Source organism: Hipposideros armiger, unplaced genomic scaffold (assembly GCF_001890085.2).
Source record: "Hipposideros armiger isolate ML-2016 unplaced genomic scaffold, ASM189008v1 scaffold_11, whole genome shotgun sequence".
Lineage (NCBI taxonomy): Eukaryota > Metazoa > Chordata > Mammalia > Chiroptera > Hipposideridae > Hipposideros > Hipposideros armiger.
The window spans coordinates 5,614,836-5,622,506 of record NW_017731361.1 but is presented as its reverse complement, the minus strand read 5'-3'; positions in this window follow the sequence as shown (position 1 = coordinate 5,622,506).

Sequence of the window (7,671 nt, the reverse complement as noted above, 5' to 3'; positions counted from 1 at the left end):
CTCCTAATTCAGTTTCTGCGGTTTCAGTTACCCGCGGTCAACCATCGTCTGAAAATACTGAATGGAAATCCCCAGAAATAAATAATTCATAAGTTTTAAATTACATGCCATTCTGAGTACTTCACTTTATCTCATCACATAATCATTATAACAGGGTGACTATAGTGCAGTAAGATTTTTTGAGAGAGATCACATTCATTTATTACAGTATATCGTTACAATTGTTCTACTTGATTATTAGTTGTTGTTAATCTCTTGCTGTGCCTAATTTGTAAATTAAACTTTATCACAGGTATGTATGTATAGGAAAAATCACAGTATAGATACAGTTCAGTGCTGTCTATGGTTTCAAGCAACTACTGCAGGTCTTGGAACATATCCCCCCAGGGTAAGGGGGGATTACTATATTTCCTCTGCCTGAAAGTGGATATATAACTTTGTCAAATCTCTTAACTTTTTCCTGCCTCAGTTTACATATCTGGAAAATGAGGATAATCTCATCAATTTTGTAATCTGTAAACTGCTATACAGCCATGAGATATTAGTTTAACCATATAACATGCTTATAGAACCGAAATGAATTAATTAGTGGTCTGGTATGAGACTGCTGGTTTTGATTGTTGGGTCTATCATTCATTACTTATTATATAATTGGGACAAATACTTACCTTCTCTTTTCCTCAGTTTGCTCATCTACAAAATGGAGAACAAAAGCCCTTACCTCATAGGTGAAAATTAGACACAATCATGCATGTAGCATGTGTCAGCTACTATTATTATCATTGTTAGTTATTATTAATCAGTGAATTTAGACTCAATGTGAAACTGTTTAGAAGCCATCAGCTTCCTGTTGAATGTTCATAAAGCCTTGGTGGTATGAGCGTGTCCGTATCATGTAGTAACAAATTTAATCAAAACACCAAAGTAACTTTATTCAAAATGCCGGATCAAATTAGTAAACTTGGTGTTTTTCAAAATGTGTGCCCTGAGGTTATAAGCTCTACAGGGTGCCCCAGGGACCCTTGGTGGGGAATGGGGTCACAATCACAACGGTAAGGGTAACGGTGGTTTCACAACCCCAAGCACAGAGCAAAGATTGCTAGCTGATGAACAAATCCATTTTTTCTACTTAGACAGACAACTAGACCTCATTTCCCAGGTCCTGTGCCATTAGGTGTTAGCCATATAATCTCAGTCTCAACCACTCAATTCTGTCGCTGATGCAGGAAAGCAGCTAGCTATAGGCGACACATAAACAAATGCATGTGCTATAGTCCAACAAAACCTTACGAAACTTTGCTAGAGCACAGCAGGCAAGGGAGAATTATACTCTGTGGTTGGAAAGGCCGAAATTGTTGCATAGGAAGGACCCTGTAGACCCTGGCGTGAAGTTTGCTTTTTATCCAAGGAGCAAGAGGGGAAGACTTCAGAGGGTTTTAGAAAGAGCTATGACTGACCTGCTGTACACAAGCCTCAGTTAATCAGTCTTTCAGCGTTCAATCACCATGTGAATCGCTGGTCCCATTTTATTACTTCCCCTGTAGAACCTCCTATAAGGAAATTCAAAGCGAGCTCCTAACTGAGATTTTCAGGGAAAGCCCAGCAGCTGGCAGACCCCAGGGGGCTTCATGAGGTGGCATTGCTAACCTTGGTGAATTTGTCATGGCTTTAGCACTAATCCACAGGCAGGAGCAGAACCCCGAACCTGGCAGTCCACCATCCTCTCTTCCTGTCAGACTTATAAGTTCAGGTGATTAACATATCAAGTCAGAAGCCTAACTTAGTAATTGTCAGTGAAAATAGAATTGCCGCATCTGAGCTGTGCAATGACAGTGATCACAATGGCTGGCATTTATTGACGATAACTTTATGCCAAGCACATTATAATGCACTTTACACGATTGTCTCATTTAATCCTCACAACAAGCCTATCAGGTAGGAACTGTGGTTAAGTCCCCTTTACAGAGAAAGTCAGAGGTTATGTGACTTATAAGATAACAAATTGGTGAGTAGCAGAGCCTGGGAACTGAACCCACATGGTGTGATCTGGGCACTTAACCGTTACAGTGTGGGTGTCCCAGAAAGGGCTAACATGTTCAGAAGTTAGCTAGTGGGCATCGACTCTGTGGGGGGAAGGAAGGCAGGGAAATCCAGTTTTAAGGTCATCAGTTTTAAGCTCACATAGGAACAGTATGGCCAACAGGTCCTCAGCTTGCAAAGATCTTTTTTTCAACACTCTGTCCACCTCTCCACTGGCCACTGCCTTCCCACTGGGACAGCAATTCCCAGATCTCCCGGATGGGGCTGCAGGAAGCACGCTGTTTGCTTTGCCAGCCCTCTTGTCTCTCTGAGTCTTGTCCTACCTGCCATCCTGCCCCTTTAAGACAACTTTGCATCCATTTTATGTATCTTAAACTCTGAGGGTAATTCCTTCCCGTTCTACTCCACCATCAGGGCAGTCCCCAGTGTGATTACTCACCCCCACCCAGTAAGATGCAAAGTGCTTCAGAATTTTTATCTATAGCTTCACTTTTTTGTTTGTTTGTTTAAGCCATACCTGGAGTGAAATGGTCAGTAAGAACACAGTTTGTCACACAAAGTAATGAAAACCCTCCCCTTTCACAGTATAGACCACGGCCCCTCCTCAGGGATTAGAAATGTGACGCTTGCCAACATTTGCTTAGGAGCTCACGGAGGAGTGTCTTGGCTTTTGAACGCCTTTAAGAGAGCAGAAATGAAGGAAACGATCTGCTGTAATAAACAAGACTAAGTCCACATAACTTATGAATTATATTCCCACAAACAAATCAAATCCCACATCCATGACCATGGACGCTCCACCCACAGAATAAGGCAGGAGAAAGCACTTTCAAGGGAAGCAGCAGATGGTGGTGCCTGCATCACCGGGAGACACAGCCCGAGGAGGCAGTAAGGCACCAGAGCCCCACAAGTTAGCCCCAGGTTAACAGCCGTTCAGTGACTACAAGAGCTACTACATGCCTCGAAATGACTAACTTGTACCTATGAAACAGAATTTGACCCACTAATTAGTGTACCATAAAGTTTTAATAAAAACTGTTTTTCCAAAGCGCTGCTTTGATGAGCCCATGAATTATCATGTGGGAGTTTAAAAATTAGTCAAAGGAGTCTTGACAACCAGGTCCTTTGCACCTGGCCTTCCCTGGGTCCCTGACTACTCTTGATCATAATCTACGTGAACTTTTACTTCTCATCTAGAATGGAACACGTGTCTTTTTATAAAACAAATACCAATGGCATAACCCTTTTGCTTTATGATTTTAACTGATGTGTATCAATGTATCAACATTCCAAAGAAAATAGAAAGCATATGTTGGTTTTAAATAACTTTTTTCTTTGTTATTATTACTGTAGACATAGAATTCACATAACAAACTTCGCTATTTTATAAAGTGTAATTCAGTGGGGCTTAGTATTGTCTTAATTCTGTACAACCATCCCCACTATCTAATTCCAGAGTGTTTCCATCATCCCAAAAATAAACGATGCACCTATTAGCAGTCACTCCCATTTCTCTACTTCCAAAACCCCCTGGCAACCACTAATCAACTTTCTGTCTCTATGGATTTATCTAGTCTGGACAGTTCATATAGATGGAATCATATAATATGTAGCCTTTTGTGCCTGTCTTCTTTCACTGAACGCAACGTGTTAAAGGTTCATCTGTGTTGTAGCATGTGTCAATCAGTGCTTCAATCCTTTTTATGTCTGAGTGATATTTTATTGTATGCATATACCACATTTTGCTTATCCATTCATCAATGTGTGGACATTTAGGTTATTCCTACTTTTTGGCTATTTTCAATAATGATGTTATAAACATTCGTGTATAAATATTTGTGTGGATATATGCCTTGGTTTCTCCTGGGTAGATACCCAGGAGTGGAATTGCTGAGTCATCCGGTAACTCTATGTTTAACTTTTTGAGGAACTGCCACAGTGGCTGCACCATTTTATAACCCCATCAGCAAAGCGTGAGAGTTCCATTTTCTCTATATCCATATCAACACTTGCCGTTTTCCGTTTTTTTTTTATTATAGGCATCCTACTAGGCATAAAGTGATAGATATACCTCGTGTGTTTTTTATTTGCATTTCCTTGAAGACTAATAATGTTGAATAGCTATCATTTCATGAGCTTATTGGCCATTTGTATGTCTTCTTTAGAGAACTGTCTGTTCAAATAATTTGCCCACTTTTTAAATAGCAAGGTTGCCTTTTTATGATCAAGTTGGAAGTGTTCTTTATATATCCTAGATCTGTACCCTTATCAGATATATGATTGCAAATATTTCTTTCATTCTGTGGGTTATCTTTTCATTTTCTTCATAATGTCCTTTAAAATGGAGAAGTTTTTTATTTTGATGCAGTCCAGGTTATCAATTTTTCCTTGTTTACATGTGTTTTTGGTGTCATATCTAAGAACCCATTGCCTAATCTAAGGTTATAGAGATTTATACCTATCGTTTCTTCTAAGTGTTTTATAATTTTACCTCTTACATTTGTCTCTGATCCATTTTGTGTTCATATTTGTATATGGTATAAGGTAAGGACCCAACTGCATTCTTTTGCATATGGCTCTCCAGTTATCCCAGCACCATTTATTCAGAAGACTGTTCTTTCTTTGAGTAGTTTTGACATTCTTGGCAAAAAAAAAAAGACTATGAACATTAGCTTTCTGGACTTCTATTCCATTGATCTATATGTCTATCCTTATTCCAGTACCAAAGTACCTTGATTATTGTAGTCTTGTAGTACATTTTAAAATCAGGACTTGTGAATCCCTTAACTTCACTTTCCTTTTTTAAGATTATTTTGCTATTCTGGGTTAGTAACTTTTTAAAAACATCTAGTTTAAAATGAAGCTGCAACTCTCTAAAGGAAGACAATTTCAAAATATCATTATAACCTGTGCTTGGTAGGTTGTAGGTACTTTTGAAAATATTTGTTGCATGGAATGGATTGATTTCATCTCTATTCTAACTCGATACCAAAGTACTTCTTTGGAGCCTTTTTTCAACTCCCTTCCCTTTCTAAGAAAACCAATAACTTTTACATTAATACTCTGTACATATATCTATCAGAGGACCTAGAACACTTCATTATACTTCTTACTTGTTTATGTACCTATTTTCCCCATTAGACTATAACCTCCTAAAGGACTAGAATCACATCTAATTCATCTCTGAGTTCCCAAAGTCTGAGAAGATAGCCAATACATGTTTTGTTGGAAGGAGAGAAGGTAATAATGAAGGAAGGGAGGATAGCTGAGAAGGTGAAAGGGAAAGAAAAGTGAAAGAGAAAGAGAAAAGAAACAGCTAACATTTACCTAATGTTCATAATATTCCAGGCATTGTTTTAAGAGGCATTATCTCATGCATTCTCACAGCAACCTCATGAGATAAGTACTCTTATAATCCCCATTTTACAGATGAGGACAGTGAGGCACAGAGATAAATAATTTGTGCAAAGCAAGTAGCCTAGGCAGCCTGGCTTCTTGGTCATCTTCTTAAATACTACACCACGCTGACACTCCAAGAAGAGTGTTCAGCAGGTTTGAGGTGGTGCCCAGGTATCTGTACTTCAAACAAATTCCCAAATGATTTGATGGACAACTCAGTTGGAAAGCAGTACTCCAGGGAGTGGCCAAAGAAAACACTATGGAGGGCCAAAGCAGGGAAGGCTTGGGTGAGAATTCATACTGGGAAGGAAAAGCAAGGAAAAGTAAGAGAAAACTGGGCCCTAATAAAGATGAAGGGAAAGAGAAAACAAGCTATAGGTAGTCTCACCAAGAAGGAGAGTCGACAGCATTTCAGCCACTCCTTACCTTGGCCCCCAGCTGGCCCTGGCTCTGACTGTGCTACTTCTGAGCAATGATGTGTATCTTCTACCAACTCTACATCATATCTAAAGCCTACTTCCGAGTATCTATGAGCAAATGAATGAGTCATAAATAAATAAAAATGAACAGTAAGAGAAGCAACTAACACTTATTTATTGCTTATATTGTCTAGGCTGTGTTCCAAGTGCTTTAAACATAAGAACTCACTTAATCCTTATAACAATCTTATGAGGCAGGGAGTATTGTCTCCCCTGTTTTTACATGTAAGGAGTCTGGAGCACACAGAGGTTGAAAAGTGTATCAAAGTCACATAGGTAACAAGTGGGAGAGCCAGATCCAAACCTAAGCAGGTTTGCTCCAGAGATCATACTCTTAACCATTATGTTGCCTCTAGAAGAAAAAAAAAAGAAGGAATGAAAGATGAGGCCCATTAACATTGCAGCTTAGAAAAGCTACTTGGAGCAAATTCTCATTTGAGAAAAATCAACACACAAACCCCACTGAGGGCCCCTGTTGTCGGTCCAGCCCTGGCGAGACTGTTAGGAAAACCATGAGAACTCAAAGGGCACTTATCCTCCCCGTGGCTGCGGGGGCCCACCTGGGGTGGCTAGCCATGTGTATCCTGGTGGCCGTGGAGACAAGCCAAGGTTGTTTCAAATTTCTGTACTGCTGAAAAAGAGACTCCCAAATTCGGGCTAATCAAGTCTCTTTTTGGTAAATTTCAATAAAATCACCATCTAAAAAAGATGTTTGTCCTGAGTGCTCCATGGAGGGGAAAATGATTCTTTTTTTTTTTTTTAATTCCACTATTTTGGTAGCAAGAAAAGTTTGAATGATGCTACCAGGGGCTCTAAAGGACTTTTGTTTTCAGAGGAGAAGGGAAAATGTGTAAAATGTGTGAAGGATACACTTTTGCACTGAACTTCGGGTCTTTGGAAATACTGTTTTACTGTATTTCCTGATGATTATTGAAAGTGAGCAGGACGTGGGGTACATCAAGGGCGGGGATGTCAGCCGGGGTGCTACTGATATTTGGGGCTGGGTAACTTTGCTGTGGGGGGCTGTCTCGTACCCTGCAGGGCATTTAGCACCATTCTGACTTCTGCCCTCTAGATGCCAATGAGATTCCTTCCCCCTTCTATCTATGACAACCAAAAGTGTCTCCAGGCATTGCCAAATGTCTCCTGGGGCAAAAATCACCCCCAGTTGAAAACTACTGATCTAGGGGAGACCATTCTAATTAATGGCATCACGATTATCTCTTCAAGGTATTATATGGAATGTTCACTTTTTTTATCATAGTGCTTTAAATACGTGGATGTTATTTTTAAAATATTTATCAACCGAATATATTTACTGGCAGGCTATGAATATGCTTGTGTCCTTGGAAGAGGGAGAGGGGACAAACAAGTGTGACAACATGTTGGTGATAGTAAATTGGTAATACTACTACTACTATTATTTTATTATTATTAACTACTACTAGTAGTATAGTATCAAGTATAGTGCTATATTAACATACATAATCCCACTAAATCTTCAAAACAGCCCTAAGAGGGAAGCCAATCATTATCCCCATTTAATAGACAAGGAAGCTGAGGTCACCAGGTCAAGGGCACATGTCAGAGCCTGTGTTCTTCCTAGTTCTGCACTAGTCCAAGCCAGTTCTGTTAACACTGATCATCACTCGACCCTTACACTGTATCTGTCTGCCCCCACCAAGTCTTATTTGTCCTTGAAGTCTCAGCCTGTCTCCTTCAGAACCTTTCCAAATCCCTACCTTCAGCCTCT